This window comes from Bombyx mori, chromosome 18, assembly GCF_030269925.1.
Source record: "Bombyx mori chromosome 18, ASM3026992v2".
In the NCBI taxonomy this organism is placed as follows: Eukaryota; Metazoa; Arthropoda; class Insecta; order Lepidoptera; family Bombycidae; genus Bombyx; species Bombyx mori.
In genome coordinates this window covers 14377743-14395823 of record NC_085124.1, presented here as the reverse complement: position 1 = coordinate 14395823, position 18081 = coordinate 14377743, and the positions used below count along the sequence as shown (strand labels likewise).

Below are 18081 nucleotides of genomic sequence, written 5' to 3'. Positions count from 1 at the left end.
ACTAACTTACATTTTCCTTTGGTTGAACTCTTAAAACAACCATCACAATAAAATTTAACGCATTCAAAACATTTAGCTTTAATGCGGCGTGCGAATTGTAAAATCGGGTAAATATTTACTGTGATCTTATAAAACCGGTCGCAATGGAAAGTGGTCGGGATCAATTGTGTGCACTTTCTTACATACTACTGAAGTTTATTTATTGTATTTAACTTATCTATATAAAGTAGTAGTCCCCTAGTAGTCGAAAGTCGACTATAATTATTGATTTAAATTATAATTTGAATATTATTAAGATTCTGTTGTCTAAAACTACTTCTTTAATCACAGATTTCGCCAAGACTACACTATAGATAAATAATACTAAAAATAAACTACATATGTTAATCTATTCTCAATTTGATCACAGACTTTAACAATAAACAAAAGAGTTTGTATGCGTGTGTGTGTCAAATACATGGTAGTGTGTGCCAAGTTGTTTATTTATTGATTTAATATATGTTTAAAGCATAATTTAAAAAAAAATAGGAAGCTGCACTCCTTCTTACTATTCTCTGTAAGTATAGGAAATTTTGTACTCCTCCGTCCGCGCAATTTCTATAATAATATTAATACGTGAAGCAAAAACTTTGTACCCCTTTTTACGAAAATTGCGCGGACGGAGGAGTATGAAATTTCCCACACTTATAGAGAATATAGAGAAACAGTGCAGAATGTCAATTTTTTTTTTAATTGTGCATAAAAAATACATTAAATCAATGAAAATACCGTTAGACACACTAGCATGTATTTGACACAACACATACACATAAATATACTCTTTGTTTATTATAAACTGTCAAACTTTTGTTATTGCTTAAAATCTGTGGTCAAGTTGAGAATAGATTAATATTGTTTGTCGTTAATGTTATTTATCTATAATATTGTTTTGGCGAAATCTGTGGTGATTATATTATAGAAGTATAAAAGTGTTTGACAATAAAGTCAATAGAAGCGTAACAAACAATGCTCAAACATAAAATTTACATTAATTATAGTCGAATTCCGACTACTGTGGGACAACTAGTTTATATAAATATCTGAACGGAATAATGAGGTGCACTTGGAATTTTGCTTCCTACGAAGCGTGGTAGTAAAGCGGACTACCGTCTGCCTATATTTATTTTTTTGTGATTAAAGGATTAGTGGTAGCCCGGAGGCCTTTCCAGTTTCATCAGTGTGCTTAGTGCGAGTTTTTTAACGTTATCGATAGCGTAAAAGTTAATTCAAATTTGTATGCAGTTGGAACAGCGCCCCTAACGGCAAACGTAGGCAAACGTTCTAACTCCAAACAATTTTTTTTTCTCGGGCCGGGGCCCGAACCTCCTGCGAGGTCCCCGCGCCTAGGGGGCGCGCGGGGTATGTGGAACTTAACGATCTGCTGGTGTTGAGAGCAGACCGCGGGCCCAAGGAATTTTAAGGCCCACCCACTAAACGACTCCCCTGCACTCTTACACCCGACGTCCGATCTCCGTCCGGGGTCAAAACCCGGTCAAGGTAGGGGGGTTCCCGCGGTCAACACTACCGCTGGACAAACGCCCTCCTCCGACCCCGGCTCGGCGGCGGCGGCACGGCGCCGAGAGGGAAGAAGAGCTCTCCCTCTCCCGTTCCGCCGCCTCCTTCTGCGAGATGGTGGACTCGCAGAAGTCGAACATCGCCTGCCAGGACTCGTCACTGCCGAGCATCGTAGCCACGACGGTCGGAAGCGACAAGTCCGGTCCTATTTTTGCAAAACTCCATCCAATTTGAGGTAACTTTTACGATATCGAGAACTAACTCGCACTTAGCACACAGAACATGTGGGCGAGCACGGGCTCAGCCAGGAGGGGTGGAATTTGCTAACAGTTGCCCGAGCGCCTCCGAAGGAGACCTAACAACTCAAGAGCAGCTGCTTAGCGAATTAATCTACTACTGGATCGACATCGCAACCCGCTGATAAGATCCGGCGAGAAACTCAGCGGACTGATGCATGAGTTAGGTTGCACGTCGAACTCTTTGTCGAGTTCTACGAGTACGGTTACCGGGGTCCCTAAGCCTGCTCCTAGTGTTAGAGCTGAAGGCGTCTAATGCAAAGGTTATTGGATCTGATGGATCCGTAAGGACGTGTCTAGGACGTCGACGGTGACTGGCTCCTGCGTGATCAGGATTCGGGGAGTAATCAGCGGCGGCAACGATAAAGCGATTATTATGACGCATAGCCTTATCGAAGTACCGTTCCGATACTGACTTCATATATTTCCGGATTAATTCGAGGCCCATGGGTTAGGTTGCACGTCGAACTCTTTGCCGAGTTCGACGAGTACGGTTACCGGGGTCCCTAAGCCTGTTCCTAGGATAATTTTTATTTGGATCCTATAGGTACCGATACTCAGATCACTGATCGTCCTATACATTACAGTCTAACTGTGGTAATATTGAAGTTGATATGGCTATGCATTACCGCTCTGGATTGAACTACGATCATTTTAGTTTCAAGATAAAAACAAAACCGGATAATAATCTGACGTCTTGTTCGCTGTAAATACATTAACCACAAATGTCACCTACATAAACATGAGCAATGTTAACGACATTGTCGAATCGTGCGAATTCTTCGTCACGAATTCGCGAATGAAAGCTGGTGACATATTATATTATGTGTGTGTATGGGTGTGTGAGGCTTTCGTTTTCTACGCACACATGCGACAACTCAATACTAGCCATATTATAAGCCAAGCTCTCTTAGTTAACGTGTGCATTAACAAACCTCAAACTATTTTTTTTTATTATCTATACCTGTTACTTTTCTAGTAGTTGTCTTTTGAGCCAGTCCGTTATTTCAATGTATAGGACACAAAAAAAAAGTAAATGAACAGACAACTTTATGATTCAACGCCCACAGAAACAGCCCACTGAGTTTCTCGCCGGATCTTCTCAGTGGGTCGCGTTTCCGATCCGGTGGTAGATTCTGCGAAGCACTGCTCTTGCTAGGGTCAGTGTTAGCAACTCTCCGGTTTGAGCCCCGCGAGCTCACCTACAAACGTTAGGGCGAAGGTGAAATAGCCTCACAAGGCTATCAGTATAGGTAGGAAAAAAAAAAATTATTCATCTGATTTCAACCGTCTTTCGGAGTCCATAATTTTATTCCAACCTAATCGTTGGTCGTCGATCTCAAAGGCGCAGTCTGAGAGAATTGCTAACACTGATTCTAGGGAGAGCAGTGTTTCGTAGAATCTACTACAGGATGCGAATCGGGACCCACTGAGAATATCCGGCGAGAAACTCAGTTGGTTATGCCCATAAGTATCACTATGTCACCTTGGGACGTAAAATGTATCTCTCAATTGAATCTCCGTCAAATTGACAGCGAAAAGTTACTTGCAAGTTGCACGACATGCTTAAATCATTAAAATATACTTCACTCTGTATATAAATGTTTAGACATTTAGCTTATTAACTAATGGTCCCCCAATAGCCGAAATTCGACTAAAATTAAGTGAGATTTTAAGTTTCAATATTATTATCGTTCTATTTCGCCAAGACTACATACACTACAGACAAATAATATTAATCTTTTCTTAATTTGACCACAGACTTTAACAAAAGTTTGACAGTAAATTCAGAGTAATATAATAATATGTAAGTATGTGTGTTGTGTCAAATGCATGGCAGTGTGTGTAATGTTTTTTTTATTAATTTAACGTATTTATCTACAAATAATTTCTTAATAATTAATTTAAAATTATAATATAATTAATAATTTAAAAAAATATTAACATTCCGCACTCCTCTATATTCTTAATAAGTGTGGGAAATTTCATTTTCATTTCTTCCATCCACGCAATTTTCGTAAAAAGGGGTACAAAGTTTTTGCTTTACATATTAATATATACCTGTGCTCGTATTCAACCATTTCTTTGCATAACGCGAAAGTCAACTTATCCCATGTCACATGAAACGGGCGGTTTATTACGAAAATTAGAGTTACAGTTTTAGAAGCTATTGTTGCCGTGTAAGTAAACACACAACACAAAAATTGAACAATGCGGGACGGATTTCGTTCGTTTTCCTTTTTTATTACTTAGATGGATGGACGAGCTCACGGCCTTTTATTTTTTTTTTTTTTTTTTTATTGCTTAGATGGATGGACGAGCTCACAGCCCACCTGATGTTAAGTGGTTACTGGAGCCCATAGACATCTACAACGTAAATGCGCCACCCACCTTGCGATATAAGTTCTAAGGTCTCTGTATAGTTACAACGGCTACCCCACCCTTCGAACCGAAACGCATTACTGCTTCACGGCGGAAATAGGCGGGGTGGTGGTACCTACCCGTGCAGACTCCCAAGAGGTCCTACCACCAGTGATTACGCAAATTATAATTTTGCGGGTTTGATTTTTATTACACGATGTTATTCCTTCACCGTGCAAATCAATCGTGAACATATTTTGTTGAGTACGTATTTCATTAGAAAAATTGGTACCCGCCTGCGGGATTCGAACACCGGTGCATCGCTACATACGAATACACCGGACGTCTTATCCTTTAGGCCACGACGACTACCTACCTGGTGTTAAGTGGTTACCGGAACCTATAGACATAAACAACGTCAATACCGCACCCACCTCGAGACATGAGTTGTAAGGTCTCAGTTTTAACAGTACAACAGCTGCCCCGCCCTTGAAACCGAAATGCATTACTGCTTCACGGCAGGAATAGGCAGGGTAGTGGTAGCTACCCGTCCAGGCTCACCGCTATCGATTAAATAGCTATTCTCAAGTTTTGTGAACATTTCTTGTGTGACACGGAAAAAGTTAACTTTTATTTTTATAATAGGAAAGCTCTGGAAGTTGAAAGCGACTTACAGATTCAAAAGATAGGGCCGGGCGAACGTGACTGTATTGACGATTGCAATGTACAAACACAACTCTACAAAATTTACATACCTAAATCTTTTTTTTTTGTTTATACTTAAATAAAACTGGCCTGCAATTTATTCCACGTTAGTTACGTAAGTTATTCTTAAAAAGGATAACAATAAATTTTAATAAATTTAAATTAAAAATAGTGTAAGGAAAAAAAAAATTATTGTAAAAAAAGCGTGTGGTGCTTTTCAGGATATTATCAAAATAACCCTTCTACTCATATCTGTTCATAAAATATTTATAACTACTGATACCATGCACTCCACGCTTTTTTACAATAAAATCATTTTTTCTTACACTATTTTTAATTCAAATTTATTAAAAAATTTTAGTTGGATTTTCTATAAAGGCGTATTTTGTTAGTTTTTTTAAACTATTATTTTCATTTTTAAGTTGAGTTTGAATTTAAAAAAAAAATCATATTTTTTTTAATATTGAATTGTCATCGGTCCTTAATAAGAATACCAAAATTCAAGCTAATCCGACGTTTTGAAGGGGGTCAAAATTATGTTCAAAGATTCCGTTACAAACATACATATGTCTGAATCTAATAAAAGCATATTAAAAATTGAGTAATTGACCTCATCCAATCCATAGGCTTCAGTAATCATCACTAAACATCAATTGAGCTGTGAGCTGTTCTTCCAATAACGGGCAATTAAAATTGGAATTGTGTGGAAATTGGAATTGAAACGCGTTGTAGTTTAAAATCATAATTAAAACACGTATTTTTTTTCATTTCAGATGCTCCTGCTAGGAATTCTTCTGACTACGAGGACGCAAGTTTTGGTTCGCCGGAAATGACGTCATAATGGCAGAGCTTTCAATACTTTTCTTAAAAAGTCAGTTTTTTTTTCCTAGCTAAGCTGAGAGCCTTGAGAGGCTATTTCAGCGTAACCTTAACTAGTAGGCGAGCTCACGGGGCTCAAACCTGACGAGGTTTCTAACACGAACCCTAGCAAGAGCCGTGCTTCGCAGAATCTACCACCGGATCGGAAACGCGACCCACTGAGAAGATCCGGCGAGAAATTCAGTGGGCTGTGTCTGAGGGTTAATTTGACGAGAACGATGACCGGTGTACCTAAAAGCACCGTTAGTGGATCGGAAGGATCCGAAATGACGTGTTTTGGAGCGACGTCGACTGCTTTCCACTCTGTCCGCAGGATCAGGAATGAAAGTCAGTAATCCGTTATTACACAATAAAGTTACACCATAAAAAGATTGTATTATTTTTTAAATATACTTTTTTTATATTAAAAGTTGGCCATTTATTCCCGGTAACCCATTTAACCCCTTAACCAAATCCTTAAGTCCTGTACACAATCACGCGAGATTCGTCAACAACACGCGAGTAGATCCTATTCGCTTAGTTATAAATAAATTCAGTTATAATTCTTCTATTTTCCCGATGTTTATTGTTGGTAATACATCAAATGAAAATTGGATTAGGTAATTTAAATTAGCCTTTTAAATTGTAATGACTGCCATATAGATTCGCAAAACAGTTTCACCGCTGCGATGTGTCGCAGAAATACAAAGAATATAGGGCTCGCTTCTTTCCTATATATTGTCGGAACTTACCACGTAAACATACTACCTAAATTTTAATAACAATTTAAAAAAATACTAGCTGACCCGGCAGACTTCGTAGTGCCTCAATCGATAAATAAAAGACCTAAGCTTTTGTATAAACTTAAAACAAACAAAAGGAATCCGTCCGACGGGGGACACATTAAAGTAAAAACAAATTTATTTTTATTTAATTCCGAGCATTTTCATATTAAAATTGATCTACCTTTTAAACCTTTTCTGGACTTCCACAAATAATTCAAGACCAAAATTAGCCAAATCGGTCCAGCCGTTCTCGAGTTTTAGCGATACTAACGAACTCATTCACGCAATTCATTTTTATATACCTATAGATAAATGTCTAAAACTAAGATATTCTACTGTTCTATTTACACCACAAATTCAAGTCGCAAACGTATAGTTTTTTTATCTGTCAATAATTATAGCCTCAGCCTCATTACTACGAAATAAATCGGACTCGATAAGACAAATCAAAACTAGCCCGTTTAGTCGAAGGTTTAGTACCTTAAGTTCCTTTATCAGATAGCTAGCTTAATGTCTAAATAATAAGTTAATTTACGCATGTCATGTTAATATTCTCAGATCAGTACGTCATAATCTATTTTTAGTTTCTATTTGTGTTGCACTTTTTTTTATTGCTTAGATGGGTGGACGAGCTCACAGCCCACCTGTTGTTAAGTGGTTACTGGAGCCCATAGACATCCACAACGTAAATGCGCCACCCATATATGAGATATAAGTTCTAAGGTCTCAAGTATAGTTACAACGGCTGCCCCACCCTTCAAACCGAAACGCATTACTGCTTCACGGCAGAAACAGGCAGGGCGGTGATACCCACCCGCACGGACTCACAAGATGTCCTAGCACCAGCAAAAAATGTTTTTTTTTAATCAAAAATTGTCAATATACCGATTGACAGCCGGTAATAATGGCGCTCGCGTAAGCGGCTTGTCTAAAAAAAGATAAGAAAAGTCTCACGAACCTGCCAATTCCGATCCAAATTCAATTCGACATCCGCAAGAATCACCGATTCTTCGTGGACTCCATAATCGCATTACTCATTCACGCCTTCGAACAGTTTTCGTTTGGATTTCTCTATAATTTCACGATCACCATTTTGGGTTCGTTCGCCTCTACAAAGTTCTATTGTGTGCACAAACGTTTATTGTTCACCGTTGAATAAATAGATGTAAAATCCTCTTGAAATTTCCTATTCAAATCTTCCAGCAGCAAATTTACGAGCGCCCATCATAAGTATTACGCTCCTACAGTTTCCATCTAGTAAATTGTATAACATAATGCGTGTCTCTCACATTAAATAACTACCATGTGAATTATAGTAATAATTCTTCTTCTCTCTCAATTGTTTGTTTTGCTTCGAAATTCACTTGCGCAATTGTTTTTCTTGTTTGCTTCGAAAAAAGTTTTATTGTTACGTCATGCAATTTGTAAAAATGACCTCTTCACAAGCTCCATAATTATTTTACTATTTCTTTCGTAAGACAAACAAGTTTTTGTTATAGTTCCTGTGTATGTTTCCAGTGATTTTTTTGGTATTCAAAGTAAATACTGCGTCATTTACTCAATTGGGTTAAATTTAAATAAATAATGGTAATTTATGAATCATCCAAAGAAAATTTTATGCAGTCCAAATATTATTTAAACTCCGACGAATCACACGGTTAATTTCATCACGAATACTTCTATATCTGTGTATCTCTCAGAGGCTAGTTCGCTGTCTTAAGGTGTTACCAATTGATTTTCTTCAATATGTTTTTATTTTATTTTTATCGTTATAATTTAATCCTTTTATTAGAAGTTTTTTTCTTCATAAATTTATTTCATGAACGAATAATTTTCTCGCCCCAGCTTTCCGATACACAACAGCTCGTAGTTTCAACTACAGGCAAATACAAATGTAGGCCTTAAGCTACAAAATATTATGGGTTTTATGTCACTTTCGTTAGCTAAACGAGATTCTGGTTTTGGGTCGAACAATTTGTAAGAGAACCGATATATTTTGACTGCAATCCAAATTCTTCCGGTCTTCTGCTGTCGTCCTCTAAAGCAGGTAAAGCTTCGCTAATATTCCCTACAGCCTTTAACACTTAAGGCCTGTACGTTGTTAGATAACATTCAGGACAGCTATTAGATTCAACTCCCAGCAACTGGTCATTCAGCGCTAACATCCACGCGACCCGTGGTAGCGCTTGCGTTATTACCTGCAAATAAAAAAAATGACACACGATTAAATTGCATTTTACTTTCTGATGGTGCGAAGATGTTACAGCTTCGAACTTTCGCCTTAAATTATACTGAAATCGTGTCCGCGTAATAAAAGTTATCGTAATGTTTTGGTGATGTTTGAACCGTTTTTCTAGATTCGGTGAGGCTATCTCAATTTGAATAGTTTTTAGTATAAGCTTTTACGATTATTTCTACTACATAGATGCAAAACGTTAATGTTTATTTGAGATCGTCCAGTGGTCTATTACATCGTGGTGGCTTTCCTTTTTATAGAAACTGATTTGTGGATTCGTGATTGTATAACAGCGTGAAATTATTAAAGCCAAACTTTTCAACTTGGTACTTCTTCATGTTGGAAAACATATTGGGGGTCCGTGATCCGAAATAATCGAGAAATTACTTATTAAGAATTATAATACCAAAGTGGAATGCCCATTTCAGGCCCAAAGCGGACAATAGATTAGAGAAAAAATACTTAGTGCATTAATTTTGTCATAAATAAATATGCATTTACTTTCTTTCAAATAAGCGCCACTACAGTTTACAATAAGTAGTTTAAAAAAAGTAACTATGTTGAAAAAAACAAGATTTTAATTTTTGCGGGAAAAATATTGCCAGCATCAAAACCTTTTACGTATATAAAAAAAAACATATAAATAAATCATTTTAAGTATTATCATTAATCAATCGATTTTAAGCACATAAAATAACATCAAAGACATACCCATTGGACTTTAACTTGTTACTATACTTGAGACCTTAGAACTTATATTATCTCAAGGTGGGTGGCGCATTTACGTTGTAAATCTCCATGGGCTCCAGTAACCACTTAACACCAGGTGGGCTGTGAGCTCGTCCACCCACCTAAATATAAAAAAAAAACGTCACAGAATTTTTTTAAACCTTTAAAGAGAGAGAGAGAGAGACCTTAAAATAATCCCTATTCTGGAGTCCTTCTACCAAAGCAGTTTGTCATCAAACCACGCGACGTTATACGGTTTACGAGAACTACCACATTGTCTATTTTAGTGGGTGGGGTTTGCCTCTCCGGTTTACCATTCCACGTTCGAGGATGATAAGTGGAATGTCAATGGCCAGTCAACGTGGTCTGAAAGGTTAGGACTCTACATGATTTCACTTTTTTATGATTGAACGATTACTGGTGGCCCGGAGGCCTTTGCAGTTTCACCAAGACAGGTGGACGTGCAAAGGCTCAACCAGGAGGGGTGGGATTTGCTAACAGCTGCCCGAGCGCCTCCGAAGGAGACCTAACAACTCAAGAGCAACTGCTTCGCGAATGCAATGATACGTGCACCAATTCCCATACTGATACCAATTTTTCTAATGCGTACTGTTATGAACCTCCAGATATGTTGGTTTAAAAAAAAAACTACTTAAATTATTTTGGAGTATATCAGAGATATTGTGAAAGTAGCCTCGATAATTAACAAATTAAAGAGCGGAAGGTTAGCGTGGTATGGACACGTGATGCGTAGAGAGAAGATGCATGTGACTAGGAGATGTATGGAAATGGTAGTGCAAGGTAGAGGGGGAAGAGGACGACCGAAGAAGACATGGATGGAGTGTGTGAATGACGATATGAGAGAGAGAGAGAGAGGAGTGTTGAGATCACGGCTGATAGAAGACAATCGAATAGAATAATTACCGTGCCGACCTCACCTAGTGGGATAAGGTGGGGAAAAAAGAAGAACCGTCTTGGATGAGAGGATGATGTAGACTGACTCACTGATGTTAGCCCGATGTATGTAGGTGTGCTAAGAAAGGTGCTGAGGTAGCGGGAAAGAGTGCTTGGTTAACAAGTAAGAGTGCAACGGGAATGTATAACAGTACGTAGCAGATGTTCACAGACAACTTGCTCGATGAAGCTAGGTACATTGTTGGTCCGCATATAGGGCTAAAGTAGACGATGTAGACAATCAAGACATCTTATGTTCGACAACAATATATACAGTCGAGTATCAATGAGCTTTGATAGCCGCCTAACATCAGATAACATTAAAAAAACATATGGGAGCTTCTACTACGTTTGTTTTGGTAAGTTTATCACGTAATGCTAAGTCAGCGACTCCCCATTAACTCTCTAAGAAAATTGTGTGAAATTCCGTGATTATTATGTTATGATACGTTTTGAAATTTTGTGTTGCGGTAAAGTAATTTAATTATATAATAACTTTTCCATCGAATATTTACTTGGAAATTTAATATTTTTTTTGAACTGTTAGTTAAGTCGAGCTTGTGGCTCGTCTAGTGTTAATTGTCAACGCAGTCCTTTAACCCATTGAGTTTCTCGCTGGATCTTCTCAGTGGATCGCGTTTCCGATCCGGTGGCAGATTCTGCGAAGCACGGCTCTTGGTTGGGGTCGTGTTAGCAACGTCGTCAGGTTTGAGTCCCGTGAGCTCGCCTACTAGCTCGGCAAATCTAGAATAACCCCTCGAAGTTACTAGAATATGTAGGACAAAAAAAGCAGTCCAGAGGAATCGCTATGTGGAAAGTTAGTAAAGAGATAAATATTATCCTCAAAATGAATGCAATATCTGTAACTATACTTGAGACCTTAGAACTTATATCTCAAGGTGGGTGGCGCATTTACGTTGTAGATGTCTATGGGCTCCAGTTACTACTTAACACCAGGTGGGCTGTGAGCTCGTCCACCCATCTAAGCAATAAATAAAAAAAACTATTTGCACACAAAACCGAAAAAAACATCCAAAAGGTGACTCCTTCAGCGCCATTTAAATTCGACCCGAATCGACGGGAAGTCGTGCATCTTACGCTCTCAATCTCTCAAAACGAGACAAAATATCGAACAAGAAAGTTAACGATATCAAAATAATTATCATATTCGTATGCGCACAACTCATAAGTGCCTGTAACGAGATTGTAATTGTTCATGACACTCGTATAGTTAACGAAAAAATGGGAATTGAAAAAAAAAAACAATAATATTTTGACGCATCTTTGGTGTTTTATGGTCTGATTGTCATGGCGTAATTATATGTCGATCATGACGTATGTATAAAATAGGGGCTTGAGTATTTCTGCTTATTTCTGGTGCAATCTTATGCGAGGTTCTTTTGAAGAGTTTTCAGAGCTGCCTGGGTTTGAAATTTCAGTGTTTCTTGACAATGCTATCTTGTGTTCCTTTCATGTTGCCATCAGCTTTACCTGTACCTATTTATTTAACGAAATCTTTAAACGTAATTTTAACCGGCTTCAAACCGTTGGATTAACTAAAAAATTTGCACACGTATTAAAGATCGAAGTCATACGAACTCTGCCGTGCTTTGGTCCGATACCTATGAAGTCCATGAGATCTGCACCCATAGATACAGCCTACTGAGCCTCTAGCCGGATTTTATCAGTGGGTCGCGATCCCGATCCGGTGGTAGATTCTGCGCAAGAGCAGTGATCTTACTACGACTAGTGTTAGCAAATTCTCTTAGGTTGAGCCCGAAAGCTCACCTACCCATCCGTAAGAAGCTAGAATAGCCCCTCAGACTACCAGAGAGTAAAAAAAAGCGCAGCATGTACAAATCACATATAATTAACACTGGTGGTAGGACCTCTTGTAAGTCCGCACGTGTAGGTGCCTGCCTATTTCTGCCGTGAAGCAGTAATGCGTTTCGGTTCGAAGGGTGGGGTAGCCGTTGTAACTATACTGAGACCTTATAACTTATATCTCAAGATGGGTGGCGCATTTACGTTGTAGATGTCTATGGGCATTAGTAACCACTTAACACCTGGTGGGCTGTGAGCTCGTCCACCCACATAAGCAATAAAAAAAAAAAACCACCTATAATCATTTTTGTAGTTTTGTATTTTGTTTGGTATAACATTAAAGGGTCTGTGATATTGCTCTGTGGAGCACGATTTCAAACCAATACTACCCTTGAAATTTCAACACGAACATGACGATAGTTCTTAGTATTACGACTGCTATTCCAATGAGCTCCAGATTTTGGACATTGATCGATAAACGATAAGACCGGAGATGTAACGCCAATCTTCTTCGCTGCTCCATTCAGACATGCGACCTTTCGTTTTTAACAAGACTCATCACCACATTTTCTCAACGCGTTTATTCCCATGGCTGTCTCAACAAGTGCAAGTTGTAGAAACCGCCGTGAGAACTATTCCATAAGAAGCTGTTTATTAATGGTATATTCGTGGTGTGTTATCGTTGCACTCATTAAGACATTCTCTTGATGACATTTTAACTGTAGCCTGCAAAGAGATGCCCAGGTTTTTTTTGTCCGTAAATAATGATAAGTATCGGCCCACCTAGTGTTAAGTTATCGGAGCCCATAGACATCAGCAACGTAAATGCCGTCACCCAGCTAGAGAGATGGATCTATGTCTCCGTTTTTACAGTACAAAGGCTGCTTCACGATGGGAAATAGTAGTAGGGTAGTGATACCGTTACATATGTACGCCCCTCAATATTTATTTTTATTTATTTATTACACTTCATGTTAATTTACATTGGCGGACTTAATGCCTTAGGCATTTTCTACCAGTCAACCAAAGGTAGTGCAGAGAAAATAGTAGTAGATGCAATGAAATTGATATTAATTACAAATACATACACCAAACATATATAACCGTAAAAATATATACATGTATACACAAATACATATACACATAATAATATACATACATAAAATAGTTTATACAGTATTCAAAGGAATATATTAACAAATTTACAATATTAAAGCAATTAAAAAAAATGCAGACTAAAGTATTTCCAGATACATCGTCTTTATATTATCTTCTGCTTGGGTCGATAATCCTCGATGACGATTTATCACTAAAACAAGCAGAACAGATTTGGCTTCAGCAGTGGAAACGCATTTAATTTATACCATTTCTTTTATATTTGAATTCAAATAAACTCAGTGTCATTGTAACAGTTACCTTTTTTAAAACCTTCTTTCTGGACCAAACCCGTAACAGTACCTACCTCTTTGTTTTCCTACCTAAGCTGATGGTCTAAAGAGATCATATCACCATAACCTTAACTAATAGGTGAGCTCGCGGGGCTCAAACCTGACGATGTTGCTAACACGAACCCTAGCAAGAGCCGTGCTTCGCAGAATCTGCCGCCGGATCGAAAACGCGGCCCACTGAGAAGATCCGGCCAAAAACTCAGTGGGCTGTGTCTGTGGGTTAATTTACTCGCCGAACCCTTCGATTGGTTCGACGAGAACGATGACCGAAGTACCTACCAATGACTACGCAAATTATAAAGTCGATGTCTTTAGACGTCTCAACGTGAATATTGTCACTTGTCTTAAAGTATGATCGATCGTTCCACCGTGATTGACTCTGAGCTTAAATCCCCACTAGAAGCATCTAAGCATCTATGAAAATATGTCACAAGTAAAATTTACTTAAAAAAAAACACTAAGAAATGTCCCCTGTTCTAAACGACTGCTCATCCGATCATAATCTCTGTGCGAGTGCAATCGAGACGGCTATAATTACCACGCGGCACGGTCTAAATAATTTAACCTTTTTTATTTATCTCTCAAACAAAACGTTTGGATAACTTCCTTTGTTATTAGTATCGTGTAGTTCGTGGTAAGCTGGAGTCCATGGACAGCACGAGGTGAGTGACGCGGCCTTGGGTCAAAGGGTTGAATGCTCGGTTACAGCCAACTTTCCAACCGACAGGGATTAGGGAGATAATTCGATCGCAATCGGCAGGTACTGAAGTAATAAGAAATCTCTGCTCATATTGAAAGGCTGATATGCTTTAGGCGGTTCCATCTTTACCATCACAACATCAGGCCATTTTCATCATTCATTGATCCAGCCATTCAATTGATACATCACTAAATTCATCCTCAACCTTTTTGAAAGGTGGGGCAGCCGTTGTAACTATACTTGAGACCTTAGAACTTATATCTCAAAGTGGGTGGCGAATTTACGTTGTAGATGTCTACGGGCTCCAGTAGCCACTTAACACCAGGTGGGCTGTGAGCTCGTCCACCCATCTAAGCAATAAAAAAAAAAAAGAAAATAAAAAAAATTATATATCACCATCCAGCCGAAAATTTCACCCCTACCGACAGGGTGGAAAAGTAAAGTCAAGGCAAAGGGGGGGGGACATAAGGACCCAGAAGTGTCTTTAGGTGGCAAAAGATACGGCCCGAACAAGATTAAGAATTAAATTGATGAAGTAACTTCGCGGCTAATGGTAAACGGTAACCGTTCAGATGTGATTGGTCATTGGAAGTAATCACGTCGAGTAACTTCAATTGTAATTTCAATCGAATTAATAACTTTCATTTAATTCAAACAATTATTGTTAGTTGAACGTTTGAGTGCAATTAAGGTTTGGTTTGAATGTATCAATTCTGATTCAAGCTGGGCACTTATTTCTTGGCAACATAGTGCTTTAATAACAACCAGTTTTATCCAATCGCATATTAAGCGTGAGCACTGATGAGCGAAATAAGGTCACAGTGCGTAACGTGAGCACATTTCGTAAAGTAAAGTTTACATTTCTCATATAAAATGAAAACCGTATTAAGTATGCTTCTTCAAAATAATTATCCATCAAAAATTGTTCGCTCATTTTCGATTCAAAGATTTGAGAAAATAAAGATTTTTGTACGTTTTAACCGACTTCAAAAAAGGAGGAGGTTCTCAATTCGACTGTATGTTTTTTCTTTTTATGTTTGTTACCTCATAACTTTTGACTGGGTGAATCGATTTTGATGGTTCTTTTTTTATTAGAAAGCTGGCGTTTCCCGTGTGGTCCCATTTAAATTTAGTCCAGTTCTGATAATGGTATCCATGAGAAAACCATATAAGTCTTAAATTTGCATTAAGTACGTGCGCGACAAATAAATAAATATCACGGCAATCGATTTCGATGATAATTGTTACATTTCCAATTTGAAGTCGGTTTTTGTTAAAGCATGTCTATTTATAATTTGTATTACGACATTCGATTTTACCTGCGGCTTCACTCGCGTAGTCAAAGTAAAGTATCAATGTAGTTTCCCGTAGGAATTACATATTTTTTCTAGATAAAAGGTATTCAATATCACTGTCCTGACCCAAAGCTATCACTTTCAGAATTTTGTGAAGCTGTTGCTTTATTTCAACATGATAAAACGGACAAACGTCCGCTTTCACATTTATATTATATTACTTAACATAAGTAAAAAGCATGGATTACATTTGTACAGCAGTATATTCATTGAAAAATAAAATAAGCAAGGCAATCAACATTCCGTACACAGCATGACAAACACCATATCAAAAATACGGACTAGAAAATTGTGTTTATAATGAAACTAGCGACCCGCCCTCGCTTCGCTTCGGAAACATTAAAACACACATGAAACCAAAAAAATAAAATAAAAAAAATGAAAAAAAAGTAGCCTATGTTCATCAGGGACAATGTCGGCTTCTAATGGAAAAAGAATTTTTCAAATCGGTCCAGTAGTTTCGGAGCCTATTCGAAACAAACAAACAAACAAATCTTTCCTCTTTATAATATTATTATAGTATATAGTATAGATAGCGTCGCTTGAGTTTTCGCTTATTCACTATATCGAAGGGTGAAAGGCTATTTGATTTAAGCGAAATTTCGCTTAATACGCGACATTTATCTTTATAATTAAAGGTGGGTTTTATTTGGTACTAGCTAAGTAAGTCCCGCGATGTTGCCCGCGGTTATTGTCGTACCGCGGGTGTACCGCGGGGCAAAGCTAGTCTAAAAAAAGTAGCCTAAGTTATATCATCTCTTTATATCATCAGCTACCTATCAGTAAAAGTTTCGTCAAAATCGGTCTAGCCGTTCCAGACATTAGCCGGAAAAAACAGACAGACAGACAAAAATTGAAAACAAAGTTATTTTGGTGTATGTACCGCATACATGAGGCCATCAGCGCAAAATGGCCTAACCCACAAGTCATATTCGTGCTAATGTATTGCAATTTATTTAAAACACAATAAATTTTGATGCAAAATCGGCCTATCTCTAGTTTCATCCATAGATAACAAATGCCTTCGTAAACATCATTTTAGCGCGTATTTTTTTGCCTACGAAGTTTCTTTTTTTTATTTCCCTTGTAGGCAGACGATCATACGACCCACCTAATGGTGAGTGGTTACCGTCCCCCATGGACTTCAGCAATGCCAGGGGCAGAGCCAAGCCGCTGCCTAGGTGTTGTAAAGGTAAATTCGAACCTCATTATCACCATATTAACTATTGTAAACTTGACCACTTTTGCGCTGACAGCCTCATATATTCATAAAATATTATGCATGTAGTAAAAAGCGGTTATTTCAAAATTACAAACACACACTCCAATTTTATTTATATGTATAGATTAGCATTAACAATTCGATGTTTTTGGCAAAGCTAATGAAAACTTGTCAAAACTGACTTCATTTGTGTAATTTATTTGTGTTTAATTTAGTACTATGAATATTTGTGTTTGCATTAGATTCCTACATAATATTATTATTGTACCTGCACCGTAAAACTACTTTTAGTTTCAAATCATTACGTCATTAACCACGACTCGTAAATTATTTGGATTTCATTTTCTTTTTTTTTTGGAGAATCTCGATAAAATTCTAAATTTAAGATAGGTCATTAGCATTCGAACGAAACTTTCATTGAATTAAAATCAGTTTCACATTTTGGAAATAACATAATAATATTGTTTACATGATAGGTATTCAAAATTCACAACGAAGTTAAATCAAATCATTTCAAACGAAAGATAAGAACAAGTTATAAAACAATTTAGTATTAAATTTATCAATATTAAAAACTCACCGAAAACGAATATTCCGATTCAAAAAATCCATTTACAGAAAACAACACAAGACACGAACACAATTTAATTCGGTTTACGCTTCCATTTTAAATAAAATGTCAACTGACGACCGCACTATTCTGATTTGCGCGGCACAATGCCAACAAAACTGCAACACGGCTGAGTTATACTAGCAAATCCAGGACGTGTAACACAATACTACACCCTATTGCTCTAGTTTTAAATTCGAAAATCACTCTTCGATGATCTTGTCACAGATTATCGTTCTTTGAGTAATTTCGTAGTAGCTTCGGAGTTCGGAGAAGGATCGGTAAATGTTACCTACATATTATTATTAAAGTGGTTTTATTTGAACTCACTAAAGTTAATTAAATAGGACCAGAAAATATAATTCTTTGATTAGAATATAGTTTATTGCACACCTAAAGTAGTAATGTAATATATATTGCCATTTTCGATCATATTGCTTTTAT

General features: G+C 37.6%; 1 protein-coding gene across 1 annotated transcript in view; it reads right to left on the bottom strand.

The window, feature by feature from the left end:
- LOC101738605 (uncharacterized) overlaps positions 1–17754 on the bottom strand; it is a 39792-nt gene extending 22038 nt beyond the window's left edge. Inside the window, exons 1-2 of the mRNA XM_062673789.1 lie at positions 17608–17754; positions 7518–8757 (exon numbers count right to left, since the gene is read on the bottom strand). The gene's annotated coding sequence lies outside the window, so the exon portion shown is untranslated. The remainder of the gene's footprint in view (positions 1–7517; positions 8758–17607) is intronic.
- Positions 17755–18081: the final 327 nt, after the last annotated feature.